This window comes from Mercenaria mercenaria, chromosome 16, assembly GCF_021730395.1.
Source record: "Mercenaria mercenaria strain notata chromosome 16, MADL_Memer_1, whole genome shotgun sequence".
In the NCBI taxonomy this organism is placed as follows: Eukaryota; Metazoa; Mollusca; class Bivalvia; order Venerida; family Veneridae; genus Mercenaria; species Mercenaria mercenaria.
The window spans coordinates 46,673,176-46,687,783 of NC_069376.1; the positions used below are offsets into that span (position 1 = coordinate 46,673,176).

Genomic DNA, 14,608 nt, shown 5'->3' on the forward strand with positions numbered 1-14,608 from the left:
TGTTTCTGCTAGCTACTGTATTTTTTACATCTGGGTAAGAATTATTATGTGAAAGTATGCAAATCAAAGCAGAATAAAACACACATCTTTAAGCTACAGTAACTGTAATTTATTGTATTTTACAGAGAGGTAATGAAGGAAATGTGTAGACGACATTAGTAATTTAATATTTAGCTGCTAAACGAAGTGATAAAAACCAGGAACACGTCCGCTATCCGGAATGAAATCACCGGGGATAACTGAAATATTTCGCTCGTAGAGACTTGTACTGTGTATTTCAAAGCAATTTATGGGGTCAGTTTAGTATTTATGGAAGGCTTTAAATATTTCGAAGGTGCAATCATGCAGGTAGCGGCTGCAAGTGTATAAACTCCGATTTTGAAATGTTCTACAAGTTTGCCGAGTAGCTTCCCATAGCGTTACGCTCGTATAGTTTACCTTTTCCATGTATATGATACTGTGACCGGATTTTTTGTCATCGATTTTTTTTCATTTGACTAACATATAATGGTTAATTGTGTGGAAAAAAAGTGATTTTTTATATTAAACAAAAAAAATATACACTGGACCCGTGCCTGTAAATTTACTCAGCCGAGTAGAAACAGTAGAGTTATGCCACGCTACGCGCTTGATTGGTCAAACGTAGATTTCACACTATGAAGAGAATTCCGCTGCGCTCCGTTTCCCTACCTATCGGTTTCTTTTTCACGAAGAATTCACTTCATAAACCGTATGACACAGATAAAATATAGGTGAGCTCTTTCTTTGCCGCAACAAAAACTTTTTCGTCATCGCACGTTTAACAACGTGACGTCATTCTAGAACATAGACAAGCAAGAATACGCTATAAAATGTTTGTTTGTAGAGCTCTAAGTCAGTTTTTACGTCAAAGCCTCACACGTCATAGCGGCGCGTTGGAAATGAATTAATTGTAAGTCATTAAACAGTCGAATATTTTATGGATGTCAGCAAGTGCTGTGTGTTGTGTTAGAATCTCAAACAGTGAATTTATCTTGACTAATATTAGGGGCGTACCTACATGATTTTGAGCTGTACGCTAGATATGAGCAGCACAGCTACGAACCAAGCAGAAATGCGAAGGTGGGGTAGGTGAGGGAGGGGGCCTCCATCTCCCGGTGGATTGGGTTTTTTGGGCCTCCCCTTGAAAATGTTTAAAAAAATGTTCATTGATATATTTTGTTTGTCACATTTATACTACATATTACTAAGATAAGCATTAAAATTCATATTTTATCACACTGCGTATGCTTACTGGCAGGGATAGTGACAGTGTCTAAACAGCAGCTCCGGATACTTTGAGTAATGAAACCATTTTTTGTATAGAGTCCTATTTAATTTTACCCTGGAAAGTTAGTGCTGCAACAGCTCGATCGCTCTGGCATGATACTTGGCCCGTAGTAATATTCTTTAATGATTTTATCTAAGATTTGCAAATTTTTCCTTGAATTAATTTCATACAACGATAAATAACAAAATGAATCATGCCATACTTATTACGTTGAAAAGTCAGAGTTCTGTGAATTTCTCTACACAATACACTCCAGGACAAAACAACTTTAAATCAACAATATAACGACACACCGACACAAATTTAGGTCATATGGGGACGTTCTTGCTTTGATGGTGGAGGAAGACCCAAGGTGCCCCTCCGTGCATTATTTCATCACGGGCGGCCACCTAGGTAGAACCACCGGCCTTCCGTAAGCTACCTAGATGGCTTCACATGATATTCGCAATAGAATCTCTTATTTTGTAAGAGGATAACAAAATGATTTCTCTGAAGTTATGCTCCAAAATCTAAAACATCCAATTAGTATACACGTATAATAAATATACAAATTATACAAATACAAATTGTTTATTGGAACTAAACTGATACATTGAACAGTACTTAGATAAATATAGAAATAAAAAAATAATAAAAAATTAATAAAAATATAAATAAATATATAAATCATTGGCTAGACTTTTTGTACTAGTAATAGATATCTATACTTTGTTTAGGTAAACATGTACCTTGTTTTATTTTAGATATGTTGTATAGTAGGGCCTACTGTTAATTGCATGATTAAGTAAACGTAAAGTAATAGTACATATTTTTAAATGTAAAATTCGGATCTATAGTGCACCTTTGAGATATGGTCTGTAGTTTGTATCCGCTCATATCTTTGTATGTTCGAAACCACGCACGAGGTATCTATTTTTTAATACGAGTAAGCCACCAAGCTGGCTTTGTGACCTATTCATGGCTTTATCCAGGTACCAGTTCATGACTAGAGTTATTTCCAAAGGAGGCACACGGGGGCCCCCGCCCCCGCCCCCACCCCTCCTAGCATAAAACACTGTTAATATTTGGACACAAACACGAACTTGTACAATATCGTAAATTTACTTTATAGCAAGGTGAAGGTTAATAAGAAGATGACTCTGAACCCTTTTATAGCAACAGCAGTTACTGAGACAAATCAAAGCGCTCAAAGCGCTGATGGTGACTGCTAATCAATGTTTAAAATATTACAAAGAAAGTGAAAACTGAGGAATTGTTAATATAAACTATAAGAACTTTTTTTGCATTTTCTTTAATATTCGGCTTTGGTTTCAAAATTAATCCTTTTTCACTGCCAGCCATTGTTTATTTACACATTGATTCAGTCTTTAACGAATAGTTTTGATTATTTGTGAGGAAAACGACAACATAAATTACATCGAAAAAATGTTTTACTACGAATAAATAATATAAGCTTTTTCTCCAAATCATTCAGCTTTTAAGATTTCTTTTTAAAGCTTTTGGGCAGTGTCTGTCATGAATTATTATACACACTGATTTAGTCCGTATCAGATAGCTTTGGTTTTCATGAGACTTTTGTGAAAGAAAACAACACAAACATGCACCACAGATGCACCTCAGAATGTCAGTTCTGCAGCTAGTGTATTTTAGAGGTGCATTAATTATCACTCCTTGGCAAAAATGCTGGGCATTAAGTCAGACAAACTTACAACTTTAGTCAGACCGAGAAAAAAGTCGAAAATATGTAACTGGCGAAACGAAACCGTTTTACTTTTTATACATATATTTGTATCCAGATATATTGAGACGCACCATGAGAAAACCAGCATAGTGCGTTAGCGAACAGCAAGGATTCTGACCAGAGTGGTGTATGGATCCGCAGTTTGATTTGGGCCCATGCTGGTCACAAATGCACTATGTTGTTTTTTCTCATGGTGCGACTCGAATGAATTTAGCTGAAGTGAGCAGAATCTGTCTTGAAACAATTCAATTTTTAAGTTGGTCAAATCTGTTATCCGACGACTTGCTACAGTCTGACACATTGCCTTTTCAAAAAGGCGAGTATTAGTATCATCGCTGCGCCCACTTTCATGGGCTTACAAGCTGATGAAATCGTGATACAGTAGCACCACTTAGTCAAAGCGAGCTTGAAACACTTCTCAGCTTGGGCGACCTGTGGGTTTCCACGTTGATAATTCGTGTTTTGTCTGACGAAATTATACCGAATACATGTGTATCTATGCATACATATAGTATCTTATATTGTACATTTGCTGAAGGAAGATTATCCGTGAGGGAATATTATTTAGAAAACATACATGTCTTTGATTCTCACGGCAGGTCACATTGCAAACAATATCGAATGAATTTTAACTGAATGTTCTTTCATTTTTGTTCACTCTCGTATTGTAAGCATGTTTCAGTATATTTTGTTCTTGATATAACGATGAACTGTACATGTTCAAGTTATATCAATAAAGTACTGTTCTGTTCATAAATCATCCAACTAAATTTGCGCTAATTAGTGTTAATTGGCAGTATCAACGCCTGAGGAAATCCATATCACTGCTGATTATCGATTTTCTATAAATAGCCTAATTAACATGCGGTCATATTTTTGCGTGCTTGAAAAGAAAACGAGACAATGCAGTCGAAAATTCAGTAACATTCAGCTTAGATCACTAGGGTTGCATTAATATGATATCTTACAATTTGATAGCTATGACGAAATTTAAGTTTGTTCTGGCATATTTGAAAAGTATTACAACTTGCTGGAAAAGCTATCAGCAGTACAAACTGGTATTGTCTATATGGACCGGAAATGTTTGGAAACTTTTCCGTTGAAATTCCGTTTCTATTTTTAGCCGCGGATTATTGCTATCAGAAGTCATTGTTTTTTATCAAATAAAGCCTTAAACCCCCAACTGCCATATAAAAGCCAGAAGATGGCGCTGGGGCAGGTTTTTATATAAATTATGCATGTTTCACATCAGAGATCCCTTTTTCAAAATTTTAAATAAACTACTGAATAAAAAGTTATGAAAAATTGCAAAAATACACATTGAAACATTCTTTATCAATTGGTGTTTTTATTTTTTAAAACAAAAAATTGTGAAGTATAGTTTCAAAAAATTATTTAAACCTAACTGCCAAAAATTTGAATTTGCCGGGAGGAGCTAATGAGGTCATGAACCCTAGAGAAACAGAGAATGTAAACAATTCCCACGTGGTTAATTTTATCAACAAACTTGATCAGCAGAAGGCTTGATGTATCAATGGAATTAACACCTAGAGTGCATTGTAAAACTTTTCCAGAAAAGTAATTTTGAATTTTTAAACTGAATAGAATATCATATTCAATCATTTCTGCAGTTATACTTTTATGTGTTATTTAAAAAATGTTTTAAAGAAATAGGGAACTAAATAACAGACATAGAGTGATAAATTATTTCAAATAGCTTATCATTTTTATTAGACCTTATCACAGCAACACTTGCTAATTTGTGTGCATTGTGCTACATCTCAGACTTAAATAGTTTATTATTTCTGCATTTATTGCTACATTATCTCAATTAATGGACCTGCCAGCAACAGAAAAGTTAAGAATGTTTGATTTCAAGTTTCACTGTTCAATTTACATTAATAAGAAGTTTAAAAATCAGGAATGCTAGTCTCAATTCAATTTTTCATTACAATGATATTGATATGGATGCACAAAATATGTATAATAATAATTTGTAATCATCAAAACATGTAAGTTCATATTTCTTCTTCAACTGACCATTGTTTACATTTGCTTGTGAATCATTGAAAGTGAGCTATTTTTAGCTGACAGACAGCCTAGAGTAGCCTTGTTATTTGATAGGCTCCTCCTACAAAACTTACTGCCAGGGTAGTAAAAGTTGGGGCTTTAAATTTCGGAAGTTATACATGTGACACTGCGGTGAGGAAACATTTTTGAATTGTCAGTCTGGATTCCCAGGCTAGGTTTCTATATACATAAGCTACCTTTTTCAACGTTATAAGCTACGTGACCTCTGGGACAGTACTATGCAATAGCTAATCAATATCACCGCTCCAGTTCAGGTGACATGAGGTCATCGTTTATTCACGTGACCATAAATTTGCATATTTGTATTCATACACGTTGTTGTTTTAATTAAAACGTTTACCTCAGTTTGTATTGATTTTAGTCGCCGAATTTACATTAAAAATGGTATTAAGGCATATATTGTAGCTTTTCAAATTATGCACGTTGTGTAGATAATTGTTTACCTAGAAAGCTTGGAACTAGTTTTGGTTGTGTTGTTAGGATGGTCTTAAGAACTGACAAGATTTTTCAAACGGAGTATTCTTTTTGACACTGGTGGCAGCTAGCAGCCACCAAAACAGATGTAACAGGTCTAGCGAACCATAACATTTTTTCTGCACTTCTATTTTGCCATTAATATGCAAACATACAAATTCTTATTCGTGTATTTTTGACATTTGAGCCTTGCTTCCCGTTTCCTGCAAATGTGTTAAAACGTGATTTGAATCTAGACATTCCATAAAACTAAAACGGTATAGCTGGACATTTTTTGGGTCGGGGATTTGCTCCGACTCAATGGAATAATAGACGGTAAATGAAAACCAATACACTTTTTAGTGCAAAACGGCAAATAACAAAAATTAGTGCAGCTATAACAAAGCGCATGAATATCAACAGGATTATTTACGGCTATTTTTTTATTAAGATTATAACACAGTAAATAGTTGTTGTTCTTTATTCTATATAAAACTGACCTAATTCCAATGACCGCAGCACACATCAGGACCCATTTTAAATGTCTGTAACCTACATTTTCTTGAAGAATATTGTCAGTACTAACTAAAAATCAAAAGAAAAGTGGGGGTCATGTTTGATACAAGAAAAATAATTTCAGCCAAACACACAAACTGCAAAATCAGCTAAAAATGAGACCCCAAATTATACTGATGGTGTATGATCTAAGTTTCCATGAAAAAAATTGTAATGTTTTTATTTCATTATGAAAATGCTACCTACATGTGAAGCATAGATCTGTCATGTGATTTTAGCAAAACAATTGCAAAGAAAATAAGGAAAATAGCTCTACAGAGCGAATAAACTGAGGAATATTTGTATCCGCCATTATGCGACTACCTTTTTTTTTTCGCGCCATTTTTCTTTTTAGTGTCTGTATGCCTTAACGGCTATTTTTAGAACGCAGTCGCCAGTGATGTCATCGATATATGTCATGTATACTTCTTGATTACGTTGATACACACAACAAACACGATTGCTTCTGAGAAACTATTCCAAATAAAATCTTAACGTAAACCGTATTCCAAGGGCGAAATTTCGCTCAAATGATATGAATGAGCATTCGGTATTGAGCTGAAACTCTGGCTTGAATGTGGATTACCTAACCGTGGAGATAAACCGGAAGTTATAGTAGAAAAGGTTCGTAAAGTATAACGTTCGCCGTTCAGCAACACTTGTCGTGACTTGATTACACCTGAATCAGTAACTTATATTGCAGATTCGAACTCGCTTTCATTTTTTAAACCTAGCTTATTTTGTTGCATGTACATCTTAAAGAGTTTTAAGACAGGAAATAAAAGTGCACAGACTGGAAATTATACACTGTTTTTCAAAGAGCCTACTGACTATACTGTATTTGAATGGGACTAAAATTTCATTTTAATTTTTTTTATTGAATGGCTGCATAATGTCTCTAAAATAGCTACGGAAATCTTCCTTTTTCTTGTAGGTTAACAAGTCATATTGAATTTAAAATTAATCAAATATATGTAGCAGAAAAAAAGTTTTGCACATGTGTTTTGTGTCAAAAGCTTGAACATGAACATAACACCCTATAAATCTTTATCACTACATTTTATGGTCAAACTAACAATCGATTTGTCATTCATTCACATATGTATAAGTTCTATTATCGGGTGTCCTAAGTAGCTCAGTTGGTAGAGCGTTGGCGCATTAAGACCAATTCTCTGTAAGAACCAAAAAAAGTTGGAAACTCATAGTCACAGATTTCATTTCAACCGATTTTTTCTTGAAGAGGGTGCAAAATTAAGAAAATCCTGTTTTTCATTTTTTCAATATATGTCCCGGTTACCATGGAAACGAGGATGCAAATCCCCAACTTGCTGAATTTTCAAAAAAGTAGGGGTACATGTCTATTTTGTTATCTGGAAAGTACTAGAAAATGTCCTTTATTTTCTTACTTGCAAATTTTAAAGGCAAATAAACAAGGTTTCATACCAAACTAATATTTCCAAATATTTATTTGATTGTTGTATGATCTAGACTTTTATTTGCAAGAAAAGATATATTTATGGAGCAAAACATATGTTTATATTGTGCTCTACATCTTGAAAAGTGCACAGGTCTCAGCAGAAAAGTATATTTGTTTGTATAAAGGGAAGGTGATATTTTAAAAAGAAACATAAATCGTAGTGGGTCATTCAGACACATTCTTGTAGATTTGGGCCAAAGTTTATGATTTGGGGCATTTTTCCTATTTTTATTACCTCCCCTTGATGCTCTTCATTTAGGAAATCACAAAGAGCTTATCTAAGTTTACTTCCTGGATAATGCTGAATTCAGATTTCTACTCGGATTTTGCAAATTTTTAGTATATAGATACAATGACAGGCAGAGATTTTATGCTAAGTGGGCATGTGATGCATGGATGTGTCCCTTCAAACCAAGTCCACGTTTAAAATTTGCTGAATAGCGACATTGTTTGGGAAAAATACTCTGGCAGAAAAGAGACTAAACTGTGGATAGACATCAGTTTGACATCTGTCTGTTTATTTCCATAAGTGAAGTTTGTATCAACTGACTGAAGGGTCAGTGGGTAACACTACAATGAAAACAGGTGAGTCTCATAATATTTTATGTTTTATGACATGTAAATATTCCAAGCTATTCAAGATATGTGCTCACTTCCTTCAACAGATTCAAAGACCATACAGAGGTCATTTTCTTAAATATTGGACAGACATTTCTTATTATTTTGCCAAGATAAAACTTGCAGGCATTTTTCCATCATTTTGAGAATACCATGCACCAACACCAGTGGAATTGGGAAAATGCTCTCAGAAATTGTCTAATGATTATGTGGAAATTTCCAAATTACCAAAATCTATGTAAAGATTTTTTTGTGTAAATAAAGCAACACTATAATTGTTGTTGTAATAACCTAAATATAGATATATATAAAATTGCAAAACCATTTTAAAACATCAGACACCCATATAAGGTAACACACTTGGGAATTTCATATTTAGACTTGGGAAGAAACACTGTTTTCTTTGGGATTACCTCCTTTTATTGGAGGTAGATTTATAATGGAAAAAGCCCTGGTTTTAGTTGTAAATGACCATTAGTGTGCTTTTACATGTTATTTGTAAAAAGCAGATAAAGACATATTTTCATTTCAAAATGTATATATTTTTTTAAATCTATTTGTTTTGTTTTTCAGCTGTGAGTTGTTTCTTTTGAAAATGACTGCTTGATGATAAGTTTCAAACAACTATGAAGTGAGTGGATGTTCTAGAGAGGTAATCATGCTTTAGTCATTTGCAGCAGTGTATGTGTTTGCCAAAGTACCTGCAGAAATATAAACTTACTGAAGTAAAAACTCACTGAATGCTGACAAATGAAAACATTTAATTGCATCCATTGCTACACATAAGTCAGCATGTTTTAATCTGCACATGCCTGTTTTACAAGTACATATTGAATGTAAATGGTTTGTGTCAAAGTGAATATGTTTTTTTTATATATATTTACACATCAGAGGCCTACATGTATTTAAATAAAGAATAAAGTCCCCCACATGCCCATATTCATACAAGTATGAAATCTTGACCTCTCAGTCTGTGATACAAAAATAGCTAGTGGGACTTCATATAACTTAATGATTGAATTGATAATGATAAATTGACATACATTTGTATTGTGACTATAGATATTGGTAAGTTTTTAAAAATTTTAAAATATACCCTTTTCAGAAAAGGACCCTCTGCACATGTATGAGGAATAGATTTTACTTTTAAAGTGGCCCATATAAATTTGAAAAGGATGAAATCCTGTATCTGTCAAAATGTAACAACAGTACAACCATTTTAGTTTGATTTGTATTTATTCCAGACTAATTCTTCAAAGAATGAATGATCATCATCATGCTTATATTGGAATAAAAGGAAGGAAGGTACTACATTTTATTTATAGTTTGGCTTAGTGTCTAATCAGGTCTGATTTCAGATCTTTATAAATGCTTGACTGAATGTTATTTTTTGACAGAAAATTTATGAACTTTGTTTAGAATTTCAAGTATCTTTTTAATCAAAGTGTAGCAAAGTCAAAAGTATTTATTAATAATGTATTTCATACAATTGTTTCTTTTAAAATCATTTCAAGGAGGGGGAGGTCTATGTGATAAATTATTTTCATTAAAAGAATAAAAGAAAGATGTATATATTATACATTTACTTATACAAAATTTATTAAATGATTGAAATAGTGTATGTAATTTTTATTCATTTACAAATTTGTGAAAGGAAACCCTCCAGCTGGCTTGTAGAAGATCAGTAGTTCTACCCAGTAACATGATGTCAAAAATATTTTAAATGGAGAGCCCATCCCCATCCCACCACCACCCATGAAAGACATTCAGATTGTTATTCTCTCACATCTCTATTTTGCAGTGACAGCTACAGTCATGGTAAAAGTAAATGCAGTCAGAAGACCTCTTATTTCACCTGAAGAGCCAGCCTTTTCAAGTTCTGTATCAAATAAAAGTAACAAGGACTGCTAAAAATACCTTTTATAACTTGCAAATGTGCAGTCTGTGACATAACTGTCTGATCCAGGTAGTTTAGTGTTGACAAGATGACATTTCATCTCTGTTAGAGTAGAGGACACAAGTTTGAAATGCAGTATGTCATTGTGAAGGCAAAATGTTTATGAAAATAGTGTGTGTGTTTTCCAAATAGAGAGGCTGAAAGTGGGGAATCATCAATTTAATAGTGTTTTTGGAATAAGTTATGGTCATCAGAATAGTAATAATCTGTCCCTTTTTTGGATTGCCACAGACCAAAAAAAATGATTGGTGCCTTTGACATAAATAGAAGAACTCACACGGGACACCCTGAAGATGGAATTACAAGAATGTATGTTGTTTGCATTAATGTTTCTTTTCCAGATTTATGGGAAAAAATAGAATGTCATTTTTTAAAAATGTTGATAGTTGTTTAACCAAAGGCCCTGTAATTAAAAAATATCCTTGACTTTATATTAAAATTTAAAAAAATCTGATACTGTTTGATTACTTTTGCATGTATAACATTAAATTTGTTATATTTAAATTTGATAAAATTTAATGTATTTTGAAAAAAATGCACTTGAACATATCTAAATGGAATAAACACATGACAGTCTTTGAATATCTGTAAGAAAGCACATGTTTTGCAGTTCTCATCAGATTTGGTTACCAATTTACAGCATAATTATACATGAAGGCTTATTACTCAAACATATGCAGATCTAATTGTATATTTTCTACCATAGATAATTTCATTTCATATAGATTTTTTAAATTTTTAAAAAATACTGAGAAAATATAGCAAAACAATGGTTGAATTAGTATACTTGATTTTGTGAGACTGTTGAAATATTACAATTCTTTTTCCCTCTTAAGCCTGTATCATATTAAAAATCATATTTTCTAATGAAATTTATTTTTTAAGAATGTTGCAATGCAGATTTTAATGAAACTTCATACATTTGTAAAGTTACCTTTATTGTGTTAGGTAATAACTTAAGCCCATATATTATAGTAATTGGCCAATGATTAAAGAGAACATCTGAGTTTCTAGCTCATTCATGTAACAACACCTACTAATTAATCTTCAGAAATCAAATAAAATTGTCATCTTTAAAACAGGTTTCATTCTAAGATATACAAGGCATATAACATCCTATTTTACCAGCATGTATTTACTTTAATAAATAAAGTAGATTTAGTTGTGTATTTTGATAAATTTTGGAAAAAGGAGATATTTCTGCAACTGCAGTTTGTATTAACTGAGTATTTACTGGCACTGGAATGTGCATGATCAGGGCTTTTCTGAATAAACTTAGTAAAGTCTTAAATCTACATTAGCCATAGCTATCCGTAAAAAGTCTAGCCATTGTCTTGATAGTTTGAAAGAGTTAAATACATTTGAGCCGCACCATGAGAAAACCAACATAGTGGCTTTGCGACCATCAAAAATCCAGAGCAGCCCGCGCAGTCTGGTCAAGATCCATCCTGATCGCTTTAAAAGCATATTGCAATTAGAGAAACTGTTAGTGAACAGCATGGATCCTGACCAGACTGCACAGGCTGGTATAGATCCATTCTGGTCGAGAACGCACTATGTTGGTTTTCTCATGGCGCGGCTCATTTAAAGTTGTATCTAGCAAAATATTGACTAAACTGTTCTGTAGATAATTTGATTTAATTTGATTGTTAAAGGAAGAATGTGCATCATGATTGTTATTACATGTATTATTTTTGAAAATCATGATATTTTTCAGTCTTGGATTACACTGTTATTTGTTCATAATTTTGAATTGTATTTAAAATGTATATATTAAATCAAATGGTGAAGTAGACATGAGTTTGCTTTTACTATTATTTGTTTCCATGGCAACAAAATGATTCTCAAAGGTGAAAGGACACTGTCTTTACACAAACACACAGATATTTTTATGCCGATTCTTCTTAAATTCCTCGATTTCTCCCTAAATTCTGTGGAGGGAGAAGTCACTTCTCCCAAATATTTTGACCTAGGGTGATCCCTGTTTTTTAATGCAGAATGAATGTTGTAACCATGGCAACTTGAAAAAAAAATTGGACAGCCATGATTAGTAGCCATACAATACCTTAAAGGCCAGTGTCAGTTGGTTATGAGTAATTCCAACTGCTTTGAAACTCAAAATTAGTTTACCCAAAAGAAAGAAAAGTGCATACAAGGTTGTTTGGCTCAATGCTTTAAGTTTCATAGATCATGATTATTGTTGTATCCTTCTTAATTCTGCCCAGAATGTGCTTCAGGTGCATTAGATGCATTGACAGTTTGCAGATGAACTTTTCTTGTTTCATAGAATACAAAATTGATACAGAAAGTGCTTTGAAAAGGTCTGAATTATAATTTTCTTGTATGTTGCCATGGTAACGGAACATTCTCCTTAATTTCTAGACAAAGTGTTGGACAGTATAACTTTGTAAAAGGATTTTACATGAAATACTTATGTTTTGCTACAATTCTGTATCTGGCAATGTAATATTATTTCAGGTTATTCTGTAATTTAGGCATAAATGAGTTTGCTGAAAACTCATTTTTTGTCAATTTTCAAATTTCTGTAAAAAACTCAAATATGAATGACCCACTAAAATTCCTCCTTAAATTGAAACGGGTATCATAGCTCTGCTGAATCCATACAAGTATTTTATTCAGATGCGTGCACTTTTTTTTCTATTAGAATTTGAAAAATATACATGTAGACCAATTTTTAAAGATAATGTAAAATCTTAAAAGGGGGTATTTATAAAATTGTTGCTTCTAAAACTCTGAAAATGTTGAAAGACAATATTTGTTTTCAATAATTACTTCAGGTATGTATTTCAGGCAAATATGAAAATTAGTGCTCTATTACAGACATAGAGACCACTATGTGTAAAGAAAATTGTAACATTTTAGTAAAATTTGACTCTCAGAAATTGCCATTTTTCACAAAAAGTATAATGTTCCCGTTTCCATGGTAACCAGTGCTGATTCATATCTTTTCACCCTTGATTCTTCATATATGGCTTGAATACTAAAAAGGGTGCAGATATGAAGTAATTCTGAGACTATGAGTTTCCGACCCCTTCTTTAATTGTTTGGTTCTTACAGAGAATTGGTCTTAAGTCGTAAGTCCGAGGTTCGGGTCTAGGCTGCACAACTTTTCCTTAGACTGTTACGTTTGGATGTTCTACTGAGATGTTCACCCTTGGAGCCCATGCGGAACAAAGCAGTCTGACTGGGGTGTGCATCTGAATTCGGTTAATAGTCTGCGTCAGACATTAGCAAAGACAGCCAATTTTCTTGCAATAAGTGGAAAGGTGTGTAGCGGTTCTCGTACTGGTCGGCCATTGAAGCTCAATTTGAAGAGCGTAGGCATGGTAAGCCGAAGGTTCCAGTCCCGGTCTAGGCTGCACATTTTTTCTGAGGCCGTTTCATGATGATAAACATGACTTTCATCTGTTATCAAAACTGACTAAACAGTTGTGGTTGTATGTGTCCGTATATCATGTATAATTTATCTTTATACTGCAAACCACGTACTTAGTTTGCAAAATATGTTTAAATCAACCATGTAATCAAATATGTTTTCATCTTATGAAAATAGAATTGATGTGCAGCCAGCATGTACACTTACTTGTGAATTAGTTTCATTACATGCAGGCTAGGGATCTGGTAATGACAAACGGATCCCTGGGGCTTCCATGGCCGAGTGGTTAAGGTCGCTGACTTCAAATCACTTGCCCCTCATCGATGTGGGTTCAAGCCTCACTCAGGGCGTTGAATTCTTCATGTAAGGAAGCCATCCAGCTGGCTTACAGAAGGTCGGTGGTTCTACCCAGGTGCCCGCTCTTGATGAATAATGCACGGAGGGGCACCTTAGGTCTTCCTCCACCATCAAAGCTGGAAAATCGCCATATGACCTATAATTGTGTCGGTGCGACGTTAACCCCTCCCACCCCTCTTCCCCCCCCCCCCCCCCCCCCCCCACAAAAAAAGAAAGAAGAAAAAATAAAGAAAACAAACAAACAAACGGACCCCAGGCGATGCGGTAATCAAATTATGTATTTGTAGTTGTACTGCTATGTACCATATTAACAATATGATATTTGCTGAGGAAAAGCTATGATTTATTGTCATAAACATAGTTTTTGTTAAATATTTTATGTAAACAGCTCTCATTTGGTGACATTAGTAACTGTTATAATCTACTCTGTTAGTAGAATGAATTAAGCAATGCAACAATTCCTAAGTATAAAATATTAAAAGTAAATGTTTAACTTTATTATTCTAATCGTAATAACAAATGCAAAATATATGTTGTTACCGCTTTTGTTACCTGTACATATACTTTTATTTGAAACCAAAATTGAACCATTTGACCGAACATGTTATTGATGAAAACAATGGAGCTCAGTATCTCAGTTAAAATGTACATAT

At 33.6% G+C, this 14,608-nt stretch overlaps 1 protein-coding gene and 1 long non-coding RNA gene across 2 annotated transcripts in view; one reads left to right on the top strand and one right to left on the bottom strand.

Moving 5' to 3' along the window:
• LOC123541185 (sodium-dependent multivitamin transporter-like) overlaps window positions 1-14,608 on the bottom strand; it is a 32,488-nt gene that overhangs the window by 10,958 nt on the left and 6,922 nt on the right. The window lies entirely within an intron of this gene.
• LOC123555081 (uncharacterized) lies at window positions 8,817-10,458 on the top strand. Its single transcript, XR_008367852.1, has 3 exons — window positions 8,817-8,896; window positions 9,489-9,549; window positions 10,046-10,458. It is a non-coding gene; the product is annotated as an uncharacterized LOC123555081 (long non-coding RNA).